The following is a 17,695-nucleotide window of genomic DNA, read 5'->3' on the forward strand; positions in this document are numbered from 1 at the left end:
AAATGTCCCAGTGCTGAATCCAGGTATCCTACATAAGAAAAAAATTACCTATGCCTCTAGTGACTTCACAACACTTATTCATATGAAGTAAGATGAACGCAAACAAATACGTTTACCTTAGCAGTAATTTCTGCCTTTTATTTCATTATTTTTTTTTTTATTAATATCTTTGATCACAAAAAGAACACATAGTCAACTAAACGAAATACCACATTAGTACTTACACAGTGAAAATGAACAACGTGAAAATGTGTTTTGACATACAATTACAAATAAACTCGTAATAATCAAACATCAATACAAACAAATGAAATGTCACAAAGAACAATCAATATATACACAATACGAAATACAAAGTTGTCATACAAAATGATAAATTAGACAAATAGCACCCTTATATTTAGGATAAATCAATTCCTCTGAGATATCAGGGACATAAGGGGATGTATTTGCAATATTTAACCAAGGAGTTGAGTTCCTTTGTCTGCTGACGCGTTTCGAGTGCCGGTTAAATCAATTGCTGCACTCTCATCAGGGCTGGGTTAGTCTTTCTCACGAACAGACTGTTAGTGACAAAAAGGGGGGAGAAGGGTTTGAGTTTTTATTAAAAAGGTGCTTCCCAAAACCCTAATTCTTTCTCTATCTGAACAAGTTAGTGGTCACATACCTGCATTATGCCGGTTTGATGTGACCATCAGCAATATGTAACAAGAAGTGGTTGCCAATCTGCAATAAAATACATTATAAATGATTTAGCTCATGGCGTGTAATTCTTTTGTCTGATAGCTATGTATAGGGGGAAGGAGGGAAAAGGGTTACCTGGTTTTCAATATTGTGTGGCCAAGACTATTTGTAAGCAATAGACAGCAATTGCAGGTCTTTACTTCTGCAAGAGAAATAATACATGCGATTTCGCCGTGTCTGTTTATATAGATTTGAAACGTGACAACTGAGCGCAAGTTATTTACTTACTCTGGGAGGGGGGCCCAAAGACGTCAATATTGAAAACCAGGTAACCCTTTTCCCTCCTTCCCCCTATACATAGCTATCAGACAAAAGAATTACTGTCCACCTCCCAGACATTCCAGCGTCACCAGACTGCATTGAAGGGCAGATTTGGGGGCCTCCTTGCATACACTGCATTAAGCCAGTTCAGGAACCCCTGGTTCCCGCTCTGAGTAGAAACTGGACAAAAGACAAGGGAGTATCCTTCTCTCTGTCCAGCCCATCCTTTGGGGGGATCCCCAAGTCATTCCAACCCTTTCCTTGGGCATTTAAGGTGTCACCCCCCAGCCCTACCCCCCCCCCCCCCCCCTGCCACCCATCCCTGGTGGGTGGGTCCTCAGATTCGTTGTGGAACAAGACTCACCTCAACCAAGACACTCTTCGACCATCTGTACACTTGGATTTCGACAGGAACTGCAACTGCAACAAGGAAGACTCCTGCAGCTCCTGCTCTCGCAAATCTTCAAGTCATATGCTTCGTCTGTGTGTGCTTCACTCATGTTCTTCAAAAGACTGTGGGCATCAAGAACTTACGAAGAAGAAATCTCCCTTTGAGTGAAGGAGTTAGTCTCCCTGCATCTGCAGGCACTGCAACAAAGCTGAACGGTCTGCTGCTCCTGTCGTCCTATGGACTTCCAGAGGCTCGCGAACACAGGTGGTGGTTCTGTGGCTCTCCAGAGCCCTGACCTGTCTTCCCTGCAATTTGAAGAACAGGATCCTACTGACCCTCTGGGGCCAAACACCTGTGCACTGCTTTGACTTGCAGTTTCTAAGGCTTGTTGGCTCTACACTCCCGAGATCTTTGGGTTAAAAGAAGCTCTAGCCTCCAACACCTCATCCCTCGAAGATCAGCATCCTCATTGCATCCCTTGCACCGTGGGCCCCCATCTTTGGTGAGCTGCCTGAGGTTCTCTTGCGACTCCTGTGCCTTCGGCCTGTGGTTTCTCTTGAGGGTCTTCTCATGCTTTGATGAGTGCCCTTGCTTGCTCAGGGCCTGCTCTGATTCTCCTGCACTTAGTGAGGCCCTTGGACCTTGCTGGTCCCAACTATTGCATCTTGTCCTCTTCCATGGCAGTTCATTACCACGGCTTGTTGGTGCTCCTGCCAGATACTGACCACCTAGACACGACATCTGACGTGGGACCGCTCATGCACAGCTCCTGGTCTTTCTCAGAGTTGCCTGGTCCCGGCACCTGCAAAGACAAGCTCCTGAGCTCCCTATCAAGGGTGGGCATTGTGCTTCCGTGCCTCCTAGTCACCTCCGAGTGTCATAGACTCTGTCCCCTCTGCTTGCAGGTTGTCCTCTTCAAGAATCCACCTTAGATTCCACTGGACATCTTTAGAGACTTCTCCAGAGACCTTTCTTCCCATGTCTTTCATTGTCATCTACTGGAGGTTCAGACGTTTTAACTGCATCCATGACTTCTCCATAGACTGCCATTAGGCATGCAGCTGTGTCTCCACTCTGCACACGGCCTCTGTGAGGTTCCTGGGTACTTACCGCTGGTGGGTCCTGGTTCTCCCAGCTCCTCTGAGTTCTCTGGTCCAAGTCCTATTCTTCCTTGCAGTTCGCGTTCCACTACTTTAGTATACAATTTGGTCTCCCCTGTATATGATTTGGTCTCTCCCTGGATACCAGTGTATATTTGTGCTACTTACCTAATTTCGTTTAAGTATTTTCTTTTGTATTGTTATCTCTGGCTAGGAGCTACACCAGTGTGTTAGTGATTGTGTTGTGTAATAAATACTTATTTTTCATAAACACTGTGTGGTACTCTTTCATCTAATTTACACTTTTGATTAAATGTGCTTAACGCTCTTTCAAGAGAAGCCTGAAGGTTATCAAAGACCACTAAAATCATCATAAGGCTTACCTGGATTAGTGCAAGGTGCATCACTTCAATAAGTTTCCATCATATTGGTGGTGTGGCGCCGCGGCCAGGGCGACTGACGCTGGAATCTGGGGATCACGGTTCGATCCTCTGCTCCGGGGGCAGGTTAGTCCACCATCATGTGACTCTGGGCAATGGCTTGCTTAATCTTCCTGACGGCCCCCAGTGGCTAGAGACCCTTACGGGTGATTGTTCGCGCTTTACAAATGTGGATTATTATTATTATTGTACGTCCACCTCCTACAACATCCCCAAAGATGGCAGCAGGCTCCGGGTGCATAGAGCCCTGTGGAATGCCCTTGGGCGGAAAGAGGACATCTTGCTGATGTCTGCGTGGAGAACCCTAGGTCATGCTGCAGTAAGCTGGACTGAGAAGCGAGGCCCAGCGGCGCCCAGTTGGCCCAGTCTGATGCGTTGCAAGACAGCAAGGCGGAGGGTTGAGCTGCAGAATTGGCGTAACGCACTTCCTGGATTAAGGATATCCACCCTGGTTTTAGTGCCCTAGGGGTAGCCCAGAATTGGCGAAGGCCGTGGACGGGAGCTCAGCCCCACAAGCCCTAGCACAATGTTACTCCATTTTCTGCCCCACCCACTGCCACCCCTCCAGACTCTCACCATCTTTCTCAGTTGTCAAACTATTGAGTAACTTATTTGAGACACCCATAGTAGACTGCTAGAGACTGAGCTACTGATATCAGGGGGTGCACAAACCTATCTGAAACCGTGGAGTAGGGATAAATCGAATAAAACCCCACCACAAACTCATATGGATCAGGACACTGGAACGTGCAAAGTCTCCACTTGGCAAACAGACCAAAGTAGGTCGAACCCCACCTGGTGCCTCAGAGACCACAGTCGCCCAGATCCTGACAGCCATAGAACTTTGTAAATAAGCACAGAACTTAAAATGTACCCTATATCCATCTAAGTGAATTAATTGCAAATTGATTTAGGAAATCTGCAACCATGGTTCATGTAATGGCTGTCAGAGCGAAACAGCTAGATGATTGCCTGGTGGACCCTGAGGGATGGTTAAGGAGGTGTAATCTTCGGTTCGATTTTTTAAAGTGTCTCACGATGTCATGGGCCCAGGACTTGTAAGAATGTGGCTCTGTATATACTGGACCGAAGTAAGGTACAGTGTGCACAGAGTCCACAGTCCCCAGAGGTTTGGCAGAGGTTTAAGTTAGATATAACCTTACTCTCTAAAGTGGTAGCTTGGTCGAGCAGTAAGGCAGTATCAGAGGACAGTGCAAAGCATTTGTTGTACTCACTCAGAACTGAACTCTAGGTCACTTGTTTTGTATCAAAATATATGGTTGTTTTTATTGTTGAACCAACAAGGTATCAAAATATACTTTCTCAGAATGAGTTACTTTAGTTAAATACTTTTCAAACCACAGGACTGGATCCTAAATTCAGTCCTGGGAAATCTCCTGTAAACAGTTGAGTAAAAGCGTTTTGGTTACAGTAGTGATTTTTAAGGAATATTATTGTATTTTAAAAGTTGACACTTAGAAACTTCTTCACATAGAACTACCAATGTTATCCTATGGGGGAAATTCACTTAGCAGGTAAGTACTGTTATTGTTACTTTTTCTTACTCGGTGTTGGATCCTGGATCCAGCACTAGTATATCGCCTGATTGAAAGAATGCGTTTGTCATACAGGCGATTTTTAAGGAATAGTTGTAGTTTTTGAAAATCGACACTTGGAATCTTTTCTGGTGAAAACCAGACAATGGATTCCTATGGAAGGAAATTCAAGTTACTGGTAAGTACGGTTAAAATTACTTTTCAGGTTCAGTGCTGGGCTAAAAGATGCAGCACTGGGTTCTCTCCTGATAACAGGTGAGTAATTTGGAATTCGTTGTTTGGCTGATTTTAGATGAATATTTTAAAGTTTCAAAACTCCGGTCTTCATTCTTTGTGATTGACTGTGCACTGTCACCTTGCCCCTGCTCGGGTCACCACTGAGATCCCGGATTGCCAAGATATTTAACTATCTGGACATGGAATGCATTCTTCAGTGGGCCCATAAACATGGTGGCCCCTGTTTTGAGGGACAAGCTATCCACACTGACTACACACGCAGTATCCACGCCCATAAAGCAGAAACTGCACACCCTGAACATTATATATTTGCTCCTTTTAAGAAGCTCTATTTCTTTGCAGATATCCTCCTACTTCCCTTATTTAAACTACTAGATGTTTGTTTTTCGATTGACAGTGCGCTGAAGCCTGCTAACCAGGCGCCAGTGCCAGTGTTCTTTCCCATAAAAACAAAATGTCTAATTGTAACCCAGTTGGCAAGGACTTTAGCACCCTTGTAAGTCCCTAGTAAATGGTACTCCTGGCTAGGGCATGGTTTCCAAGCAGGGTCCCTAAGGGCTGCAGCATGCCTTATGCCACCCTAAGGGACCCATACAAAAATCGCGTGCAGACTGCCATTGTAGAATGCTTGAAAGGGTGCAAGCCCTTCTGAAAACACAATGTTGCGCACTGCCTATGTGCAATGCCCCTAAACTGCATGTACTATATGCAAGTCACCTCTACAGCAGACCTTAAGAGCCCTAAGGCAGGGCGCATTACACATTACATGTGAGGTCATATCTGCATGAGAAGATCTGCACTAGTGATGTCTAGTACTTCAGTATTAGGGGTGTCTTTCATAGATTCACATGCCTGAATCATTCCCCGTCATCGGAGTCGGAGTCCCACGGTACATAAAAAAGCAATAATATGCCATAATAACATAGGAAAGAACAGTAATTCCCAACCAGGAAGTAAAGTAGCCTAAGCTACAGGAGAAAAAACTTCCACACTCATGACTATCCTAGTCATTTTGTATAGGCCAATCAGGCGACAGCACCCACCAGAAGGTTCTCCCCAGAGGCTCAGGCTCTCAGATTTTCTACTGCACGTGTGAACGGAGTCTCCCTGAGCTCTGCTCAGTACTTCTCTTTTTTCCTTCTGGAATCTAGTGTTTTGAAGATGTCTTCCAAGAAATCTTTATTCAGACCTTGTGACTCTTGTGGTAAGCTCCGGCTTTTTAAAGAAGATCCCCACAAGAAATGCATTTATTGCCTTTATCCTGAACATTAAGTAAAGGACTGCAAGATCTGTAGAACCTTCCCTCAGAAGACCCTCGGGGACAGAGAGGGCCGCCTGCTTTTGTGGCTACAAAAGCTTAAGGATTCGGATTATCCTGCTTCTGAGGTAGGCAGTATTGCCTCTGGGTCTACTTCAGCCTCTAGGAAGAGAGCTGCTGCTGAGGTGTTAACTTCTCCTCGGGCTAAAGTTGCTAAGAAACAACTACCAACTAAGGGGTCTGAGAGGCCTTCCACATCTAAGGCTACTCCACCTGTTAAGGAGAAAGGTGGTCCATCTCCGCCCCGAGAAGATCCACCAAAAAGCTACCTCAGACATCCGAGAAGATTTTACCTCGGATTCAGCCCCTGTCGTCGACGACGCCGTCGTCTACTCCTTCGTCGACGAAGATCTCCGTCAACGCTACATCCACGTCGACAGTAACTTTTTCATCTCCTAAACCACAGATGATTGTCGACGGCGTCTTCATCGCCGACGATGGTCTATGTCACTGTTAGACCTATCTCGTCGACGGCAGGGTCTTCATCTTCTGCCATCGTCGGCGCCTCGTCGACGGCTACTCTAAAAAAGATCCCGTCGACGACATCATAAGTCATAAGTCAAATGCTTTTGTATAGCGCACAATTCACCAAAAAGGTCTCAGGGCGCTTTGCAGTGAAATAACAGCATCCTTGACGAAGTACGGGGACTGAGGTGGAGATGTTAATTAGGGAAGAGCCAGGTTTTTAGATTTTTACGAAATGCCTGGTGATTGGAAAGGGACAGAAGATGATGGGGCAGTTTGTTCCAGAGTAATGGAGCTATGTAGGAAAAGGACCGACCTCCATTTCGCGATGTCCGGGCCCGTGGCTGAACTAAGAGGGATTTGGAACTAGATCTTAAAGCTCTCGACGGGCGATTCCAGACCAGTTTGTTTGCTAGGTATGTGGGCCCAGTGCTATGGAGGAGTTTGAGTCAGACTTAAGATTTTAAATTGGCTTCTCTGGCGGATAGGCAGCCAGTGCAGTTGTTTGAGGCTGGGTATGGTGGCTGACCTAGGGGGCAGTCCCAACACCAGTCTCGCGGCAACATTCTGAAGAGTTTGTAATTTTGTAAGTAAACACTCATTGATGGCGACAAACAGAGCATTACCGTAGTCTAAGCGGCTTATGATTAAGCCTTGAACCAGCGGCTTTCTGGTTTCAAGAGGTAGCCATTTAAATTTTTTTCGCAGTTTATGCAGGATCCCGTAGCAGACACCTGATACTTGATTGATGTGTGTTTTCATAGAGAGAGCGCTGTCAATCATGATTTCCAGGTCGCGTACCACCTCTTTAGGTTCAGGGCCAGGTCCTAATTCTCGGGGCCACCAATCCTGTGACCAGACTTTCTTGGCCTTACCAAACAGTATGATTTCTGTTTTGCTGTAATTAAGTTGGAGGTTATTTTCACACATCCATTTGCTGATGTTGATCATGCACTGTTTGAATCTGGTACTGGTTTCAAGGAAGTCAGAGCTGCAGGTGATGAGCACCTGAGTGTCGTCGGCATATGACACTGTTGTAAAACCATATGATTTTATGATATTTGCCAGTGGAGTGAGGTATAGGTTAAATAACATGGGGCTGAGAATTAACCCCTGTGGAACTCCCACGGTAAGAGGTGTACTACTGGATACAAGAATGTTGACCTTGATGTAAGTAAGGCGGTCCGCGAGATAGTTCTCAAACCAGGATAGGGCCTTGCCTCTGACACCAATCTCCCACAGCCGATGTTTGAGAATGCTGTGGGATATGGTGTCAAAGGCAGCCGATAGGTCCAATAGGATTAGAACTGCGGACTCGCCTTTATCTAGAGTAAGTCGGATATTGTCGACTATCTCAATTACTGCTGTTTCGGTTCCGTGGGCAGCACGGAAACCCGACTGAGAGGGGTCAAGGAGCGCATGTGTTTCAATGTAGCTGGTAATGCGTTTGTTCACTAAATGTTCCATTACCTTCCCAAAGTAGGGCAGTAGAGAGATAGGTCTGTAGTTGGATAGTGGGGTCACTCGTGGGCTTTTTGAGAATTGGTTTGACCTGAGCCTGCTTCCAACTACTGGGTATAGATGCTTGCTCAAAGGAGGTATTAAAGATGTTAGTGAGAGAGTTGGCCAGTAGAGGGAGTATCTCATTGCACTTCCGTCGAGATAGCAGATCAGTGGGGGAGCCCGATTTAATTTTCCTGAGAGCTTCTAGCACTTCAGTAGTCGTAGTGGGCTCAATTCTGTAAGAAGCGGTATTCCTGTGGTTTCAGTAATAGTGAAATGGAGTGGGGGTGCCTCACTATAGTGGGGTGCATCTTGACTGGTAGCTGGAAATGTGGAATAGATCAGTTTTATTTTATTGTCCAAATAAGACGACAGCGAGTTGATCCACTCCAAGGTGGGGTTAAATACTGATTGTTCCACCTGAGGGGTAGTGAATTCTTTCAGTATTTTGTAAAGCTCTTTACTGGAGTGAACCGCTTTATTTATTCTTTGGGTTAGATAGAGCGTTTTTTGCTGCTTTTATATTTTTTAAGTAATTAGAGTGTGCCATTTTATAGTTCTTACGGTTTTCCAGTGTTCTGGTTTTCCTCCACAATCGTTCCGCTGATCTGCTGACCATTTTTTCTTTTTTTAGATCATCCGTAAACCAAGGCGCTGCAATGGTTTTTACATTTACATTTGTTTCTGGAATAATTGTATCGAGTGTGTTTTTAATGGATACTTCCAGCTGGGATACCATTAATTCAATATTATTAGATATTTTTTTAGGAGGTTTGAAGTGAGTCGAAAACGCCTCCAGAGTCAATTTGCGCCAGGGTCGTATTAATGCTGTTTTTTTGTGGGTTCTCGGATTTGAGCCTATAGTTTTAGGAAAGCTGAATTTTACAAGAAAATGATCAGTCCAAATCATGGGCATAGGGGGTTCACATTTTAGATTTGGCAAGTTGGTGAAAATTAGGTCTAGTGTGTGCCCTGCCTGGTGAGTAGGACCTAGTACCCTTCCCAGAGTTTCCATAGTGGTAATCAAGTGGCTGGAATCAGGGTCTAAGATTAGTTCCGCATGGTGATTAAAATCTCCTAGCAAGATGAAATTTTCTGTTGCTACCACATGCGAAGCTATCATTTCTAGAAGATATTTGGCAAATTTAGATTTTTCTCCAGGGGGTCTATATACTAGGGCTGCTCTCCCAAAAGAAGTTTTATTGAGCTTCATATTAATTACCAAGATTTCAAGCGTCTGATTGGAGAAGGACTCTAGCAAGGTAATGTCAATGGGGGCCTTGGCTGCCACTGCAATGCCACCTCCTCGCTTTCCTTCTCTGTCCTGCCTGATCAAATGATATTCCTGGGGAAATGCGATGGTAATGTCAGATGAGGCTTGGCTATGAAGCCATCTTTCTGTGAAGAAACAGATGTCAGGTTTGTCATTCTCCAGAAGGCTCCATAGCTCCAGAGCATGCTTAGGGATTGATCTGGTGTTCAAATAGAGAGCTGTAAAAGATTTGGTATCTGTAGTGGTGCAGGTACTAATTGATTCTAAGGGTTTCACTAATGGTGCATTTTTCTGACCAATTTTGGACGCTGACGTGGCCGAGGAAATCGGGGGTTCTTTGGAGGGAGGGAATGGTGTGGGTCGATTCACCTGTGTTTCTACAGCATTGTGGGGATTTAAGGAGATAAGTTCCTGCCCATTACGGATCATAATTGCAAGGCAGTTGTTCACTTATTCAGAGTATTTCTGTAAATCTGACCAGAGGCCAGGGCGGCGTCCAGGCGCGGATGGGTGCAGAGGCGCTTGCCTTTGGCGCGCGTCCGCGCTGGGGAGGGAATTAGGTAGGGAAGAGGGCGGGGCAGCTCCGATGACGCTTCCCGGTGTTGCACTGCTTCCTGTCCCTCCGCACAACCGGCACAAGCCGTGGCGGACCGGGGACCCAGCAGGAAGGATACAATGTCACAGTAAGTAGCGGGTGATTTAAATCACCACATGCAGTCTAATGAGACCTTGTCAGGGCAGAATAATTGTGGCTAGTTAAAAACAAAGCACAAGTAAACAGTTTATGTGGTCCCTGCTTACGTTGCAGTAACCTTCAACAAGTTAAAATCTCAATTCCCAATCTCTCAGCACTAGCGAGCAGACCTGGTAACAAGCAGCAAGGATGCCGTTTTTTTCTGTCGACGCTTGCTCTTCTGCCGACGAAGAAACTGCTGTCGACGGGCTCGTCGACGAGTACCACACCGTCGACGAAGGCACCATCTTCGACGAAGACGTCGACGAAGCCAATACCGTCGACGAAGCCAATACCGTCGACGAAGCCAATACCGTCGACGAAGCCAATACCGTCGACGAAGCCAATACCGTCGACGAAGCCAATACCGTCGACGAAGCCAATACCGTCGACGAAGCCAATACCGTCGACGAAGCCAACATTGTCGACGAAGCCAATACCGTCGACGAAGCCAGCATTGTCGACGACGATAACTGCACCATCGTCGTCTAAACCCAAGTACAGGTCTACGAGTCCTTTGGTGGACCCACCGTCGACGCCGCAGCTATCCTCTTCTACCACTCTGCAAGTGTGGTCGCCATCAACGGCTTTTCTGTCGATGCCAAAACCGTCTTTGCTCCAGAGACGTGGTTCCACCTTGGAACAGTTATCACCTCTGCATTTTTCACCGCAAAGGGTACCTCTGGAGGTTCCAAACAAGCTTCTTGACTCTGAAGACAGTGAGGAGGATTCTGTCATTGAAGAAACCTTTGGAACGGCGACAAGTCCTTCCGAACTGAACATAAAGTATCAGGAGGACGACCAAGACGATCAACATTCACCTGAACTAATGACATCACAGGTAACAAATGTCCCTGCAGCTCAGGTGCCAATTGCATTGCTCACCAATCTTCAATGCATGCTGGACGACTATTACAGGCGTTTTCCGCCATCAGAATCTACAGGCTCTGTGCCTCCTACACCAGCGGTGGAAACGCCTTTACCAGACTTCAGACCTCCAAGGTCTCCTCCTCCTACACCGTCCAACCAGCCGGACGAACAACATTCTTCTGACGAAGAAGAGAGGAAGGAGCAGGTTGATGACAGGTCCATGATGTCGGAGTGGGATAATTACCAAGTACAAACTCCTTCTCCATCTCCTCCGGCTACCTCGGATTCACCACTAGTGGACGTGGGTGGATTCCATCTTCTCATGGAGCGGGCTACGAAGCGCTTCCATATAGACATGGAACATACGGAGCAGGAATGCTTTCTGTATGACTTTAAAGACCAGCCAAGAAAGCAAGCGAAATCTATACCTATTATAGACTTCATCTGGCAGGAGGGTATTAAGGTCATGTCTACCCCAGCTTCCATACCTCCGGTCCTGCCACGGATCGATAAGAAATATAAGGCACCTGCAAAATCTCCTGCTTGCCTTATAGGACAACCTAAACTGGATTCAGTCATTGTTCAAGCGGCCCAAAAGAGATCTAGGAACCCTTCTTCTCCAATTGCAGCCCCACCGGATAGAGATGGCAGGCTCTTGGATGCCATTGGTAAACGTGTGTCAACGATGGCAGCTACCACGGTCCGGGCTGCTAACTCATTGGCCATCCTGGGCAGATATGACCGGCAGATGTGGTCGGATATTTCCCCATACATAAATCTATTTCCTGAGCCTTCGAAATCTGAGGCGCTGAAAATCCTGCAGGAAGGGGACAGAATCTCGGCTGAGATGATCGACTCGACGGTTGATGTTGCCTCAACTGGGTTCTGGCATTGGCTGGTGCTGCTGTCTTGCGTAGACAGGGGTGGCTACGATCCACTTCATTCCGTCAAGAAATACAAACTAGGGTATTAGAAATGCCGTATGACGGAGAGTGTCTGTTTGGCCCGCAAGTGGAGGAAGCCTTGCAGACTATAAAAAAGATACAGAAACAGCGAAATCCTTGGGCACCCTGCAATTTCGTAAACCGCTCTTTCGAGGAGAGAGAGGACGTGGATCGTCCTCCAACAGAGGTGGATATACACAGAAATCTTCCTACAGGCAGGGAAATCGGCACTACCAAACCCAGCGCTATCAGTCCTACGGCCAACGAAGAAATAATTATTCCCAGAACTGGGGAAAACCGGCCTACCGCGGAAAGGACAAACGTCATGAGACTTATCACCTGCCACCGCTACTGCCCCACTCTCAAGTTAAAATTGGAGGACAAATATAAAAATTGTACTCAAAATGGTCATCGATAACATCGGACAGGTGGGTCCTGGACATTGTGGCCAAGGGCCATGCCCTAGAATTCAAACAGTTTCCTCCAAATGTTCCCCCAAAAGGTCCACCTCCAGCTCATCTAAGAGAGCTCTTTGTCCAGATCAATTTGATTTTGAAAAAAGGAGCAATCGAGAGAGTTCCTCAAATTCTGAGGGGAACAGGATTCTACTCCAGATTTTTTCTGGTAAAGAAGAAATCCGGAGAATCGCGTCCGATTATGGATCTCCGTGCCCTAAACAAATTTCTAAAGAAGCTGACGTTCAGAATGTTTTCGCTACAAGAAATACTGCATCTTCTAGCAGCTGGAGACTACATGGCCACCTTGGATCTCCAAGACGCATATTTCCACATCCCCATCTTACCTCGCTACAGAAAGTTCCTGCGATTCAGAGTGGCTGGCAGGGATTATCAATTCGGAGTTCTTCCCTTTGGGCTGCGCTCGGCACCCAGAGTGTTTACAAAGGTTTTGGCCCCGGTGGCGGCGCACCTCCGGCTGGAGGGGATACAAATATTCCCATATATAGACTACTGCCTTATCAAGGCCAGTTCTTACGAGGACGCAGACAATCATGTACAGCAGTAAATAGAACAAAAGAATTCAACCCTGCCTTATGATCTGATGGCCCTAAACATAGGGTCCACAAAATATATACGGGGTGATTTATCTAAGAGCTAGCATTGCACAGAACAAGCTGAATTGTCAACTTAAATATACTCCAGTCATTTTTTATAGAAGATACATATATATTTTTATTTTTTTATGTTCTTTAAATTGATATAGTAAACAATGTACAAAAATAAATTATATGTCAAATCCACAAGACATTTTTCAGAACACCAACAATATACATAGATAAAGGGAAGATAAAAAAAGGAGAAGAAAAATTCATCCTATATATTCACCTACCCAGTCACACGCCACACTGCAATCATACTAACATGCTTTCAAGGTCTAATTCATTCAACTCAAAATACTTTCATTCAACTTTCATTCCTTCATATGATCCTGGTATATGCAACATAAAGATAGAAAATTTGTTGCATAATTCAGAGTATTATTCCAGGTGGCAGATGGTTTATACAAAAATCCAGATGAAATGGGACAGTATGCCGTATTCCTGGAAGTACACGCCGACGCGCGTTTCGGTGACAGGCCAATGAGGCCACACCTTCGTCAGGGCTAGTGGCAATATGCTGGGAGGGGAACAAGTATAAAATCTAAATGGTGGTACAAGTACTAGTAGCCAGTAGATCTAGATACATAGAGTGTATCGCTCTTGATTCATTTTCAAACTGGATATTTGAAGTGCAGTCCTGAACAGTTCTTGTGAGTTTTCTCCAGTAAAGGTAGGGGTTGTATATAAAAAGTTCCCACAGGTCAGAGGATATCTAATTTTCAATAATGGTTCCAGGGTACTGTAGTCGCTTCTAGCGTAGTAGCTGCGCTATATAGTAGCTACCGATCCGACCACCGCAGATAGAGTTTCAGGCAGGCGTCAGTCTCGAGCGGGCATTGCTCCGCCGTCTTCCCTGTTCTGTTGCTGCGACAGGCGGTTAAGGGGCAGGGATTCCTCAATATGGTGATAAAGCAACCCAGTACGGGTTCCGTCGAATTTCAATTCCGACCAACGGCAACGGCAATCATGTACAGCAGTGTCTAACCCTCTTTCAGTCTCTGGGTCTCTCCATCAACATCAGCAAATCCCAGTTGGTACCGTCACAAAGACTGGCTTTCCTGGGAGCAACCTTAGACACCCAGCTGCTCTAAGCCTTCGTCTCGGACGAGAGACAAGACCAGATACAGAACATGGCTCAGGGTCTTCTTTCAAAAAAGTCAGTTTCAGTCCGACGGTTCAAATCCTTTCTAGGGATGGTATCGTCTTGCATTCCACTGATACTGAATTGCCGACTCAGAATGAGGCTTCTTCAGGAGGAACTCAGCTTACAATGGCTGCAGTTCTCCGGCTCCTTCGAGGATCTCATCAAGATTACCCCTCGCATTCGGGGTTCCCTTCTCTGGTGGATACAAAGAAGGAATCTTCGACAGGGCTGCGCATTCCTTCAGGATGCGCCAAGCTTTACGATCACCACGGACGCATCCCCCGAAGGCTGGGGAGCTCATCTTCAAGGGCTGACAATCAGCGGCAAATGGAGCCCTCAGCAAAGATGTTGGCACATCAATCTGTTTGAGAGCCATCTTCCTTGCACTCAAAGCATTTTGCGCAATCATCCAAGGAGCCACTGTGTTGGTGCGCACAGACAACACAACAAGCATGCACTATGTCAACAAACAGGGAGGAACAAGATCAGCTCTGTTGTCTCAAGAAGCCCAGGAGCTGTGGGCATGGGCAATACGACACAGAATCAATCTTCAGGCGGTTCATGTTCCTGGAACAGAGAACGTCCTTGCAGACACTCTCAGCAGGACAACAGTGTCTACTCACGAGTGGGAGCTTCATCAGCAGGCGGTAGATCGGACCTTCCGACAGTGGGGTCATCCAGATATAGACCTCTTTGCTACCAAGAACAGCAGCAAATGCCGGTTCTTTGCCAGTTGGCATCCCCCACAAAGACTCTCAGGGGAATGCATTTTCGATAGACTGGTCTCTGATATATGCTTATGCCTTTCCACCAATACCACTGGTTCCCAGAGTCCTGAGGAAGATGAAGAAAGAACCGTGTCGGCTGATTCTCATTGCTCCCAGATGGCCTCGCCAATACTGGTTCACCGAGCTCCTTCTCCTATCAGAGTGCGAACCGATTCAGTTGAGTCCAATTCCGGACCTACTTTCCATTCAGGACAGTCAGATTTACCATCCGGACCCGACATCGCTGAGATTAGCGGCCTGGCGCCTGAGTACCTTGAGTTCGCCCATCTAAACATTCCTGCGGATTGCAATGAAGTTCTGGTCAAAGCAAGAGCGCCTGCTACCATAAAGACGTACAGTCTTAAATCGAAACGTTTTTGTATCTGGTGTCGTTCGACTGGAATTCATCCTTTTTCAGCTAGTCCAGAGGAATTCTTACCTTTTTTCTTACATCTAGCAAGCTTAGGATTGTCTCATGCAACCCTGAAGGTTTTCCTGGCAGCGTTTTCAAGATACCGACAAGATGGGACCACTTCTCTTTACTCGTCAAGAATTATACAACAATTCTTTAAAGGCCTTTTTAGAATTTTCCCTCCAGTACGTCGTCCACCTCCATCGTGGCATCTCAGTGTAGTGTTAGCGCAACTTATGCGCCATCCCTTTGCACCTATCCACAGAGCCGATTTCAAATTCCTTACGTGGAAAGTGTCACTTCTTTTGGCTTTGACTTCCTCTAGAAGAGTCAGTGACATCCAGGCTTTTACGGTTCATCATCCTTTCTTACAATTCACAAATGACTCTGTGGTGCTCCGCACTAATCTGAAATTCATACCCAAATTGCCTTCGGATTTCCATCTAAACGAACCTGTAATTTTAAAGCCATTCTTTCCAAATCCACAATCACCTGCGGAAAGAGCATTGCATACTCTGGACATTAAGAGAGGTCTAAAGTACTATTTGCAAAGAACATCTACTTTACGCAAATCTGATCAACTGTTTATCACTTATGGTGCAATTCGTAAAGGCCAAGTAGTTTCTAAGCAAACAATTGCGAGATGGATTTCTGCAACTATTGCTTTTTGCCATGCACAAGCAGGAAGACCTCTGCAAGCAGCTCCTAGAGCGCATTCTACGAGGGCAGTGTCTTCTTCAACGGCCCTGTTCGCTTGAGTCCCTCTTCAGCACATCTGCAGAGTGCCAACCTGGGCCAGTCGGTATGCTTTCACCAAACACTACTGTTTGGATGCGGCCAGTGAGACCGATGCTTCAGTGGGTCGAGCAGTTCTACGTAATCTTTTCAACTAAGGTGAGCCTCTATTCCCACCTCCTATTACTGCTGTCAGACGCTTGCTATGTTTTTTATTGTGCACATGCTCAAGTAACTGCATTTTATCATGCTTTTAATACTGTATTATTTACATATTGCATGGTTATGTGTTTCCCATATTGACAAGCTTAAGCTACTATTAGCGTCTGCCAGGCACGGATATGTACTGCTATCTACTTTGATTCAGGCATGTGAATCTATGAAAGACGTCCCTAATACTGGAGAAGAACAATAGTTACTTACCTGTAATCTGTGGTTCTCCAGTATTGGTGTCTTTCATAGATTCACATGCAACCCGCCCACCTCCCCTCAGAGGCTCTTAGGCTACATTGGTTTACCATCACTCCTTGCGGGAAAATCTGAGAGCCTGAGCCTCTGGGAGAATCTTCTGGTGGGTGCTGTCGCCTGATTGGCTGTAGTTTGGACTATACAAACTTACTAGGATAGTCATGAGTGTGGACGTTTTTTCTCCTGTAGCTTAGGCTACTTTACTTCCTGGGTGGGAATTACTGGTTTTTCCTATGTTATTATGGCATATTATTGCTTTTTATGTACCGTGGGACTCCCACTCCGACGACGGGGAATGATTCAGGCATGTGAATCTATGAAAGACACCAATACTGGAGAACCGCAGATTACAGGTAAGTAACTATTGTTCTTCTATTACTAGATATTGCAGGTGAACAGGAAAGCTATCTTAAGGTATGTACTGGGCACTGGTCATCACGAGTTCCCCAGCTGTATAATGGCTTCACTGAAACCTATGGTGTTTGATAGCAAACACTGTGAGAAAATTGAGTGTTCTTGCAGCCCCCCCCCCCCCCCCCCCCCCCCCACCCCCGTACACACACACACTTTGTGCCTGGCTTTTGATGCAACTTTGACTGTAGAGTACTGGGTCTCTGCTGTCCAGGTTCCCAGTACCAGTGTACGTTACCTAAAACTGTTCCACAAATTGGCCTTTCAGGCCCTGCGTAAGTCCCTAGTAAAAGGTACCTGGGACTTAAGAGGATCCCTTAGGGACCCCTCACCTAGGCCATACATACTGCCACTGCAGCATTCTGACCTGGTGCAGACAAAACAACAGTTGACATAGCACACTGCTGGTGTGCCATGCTAACTAGCACTGCCTAATGTATAGGCAAGTCACCCTTCTAGCAGGCCTTACATCCTTAAGGCAGCGTGCTCTGTCACAGGTTTGGGCATATCTGCATGGGCCGATATGCCCCTACAATATTTAAGTGTATTCTTAGATATTGTAAGTGCCTGGGAAGTCATAGAGAGTACATTGGGTGGAAACTTGACAAGTCGATTTACTCAGCACCATGATGGCTTCTCTGAAACCAGGAGCATTTAGTACCAAACTACTCCTCTCAATATACCCACTCTGATGCCAGTCTGGGATTTTTTGAAACGTACCCATACAGCACCTCATGAAAATCTACCAACCCTGGTGTGGTCACAGACTGGCTTTAGACAGCCTGCCACTGCCAGACATGTTTCTG

General features: G+C 46.1%; 1 protein-coding gene across 3 annotated transcripts in view; it reads left to right on the plus strand.

Moving 5' to 3' along the window:
- UBN2 (ubinuclein 2) overlaps positions 1-17,695 on the plus strand; it is a 647,497-nt gene that overhangs the window by 240,866 nt on the left and 388,936 nt on the right. The gene's annotated exons all lie outside the window — the stretch shown is intronic.

The sequence above is a fragment of the Lissotriton helveticus genome, chromosome 1_1 (genome assembly GCF_964261635.1).
Source record: "Lissotriton helveticus chromosome 1_1, aLisHel1.1, whole genome shotgun sequence".
Classification (NCBI taxonomy): domain Eukaryota; kingdom Metazoa; phylum Chordata; class Amphibia; order Caudata; family Salamandridae; genus Lissotriton; species Lissotriton helveticus.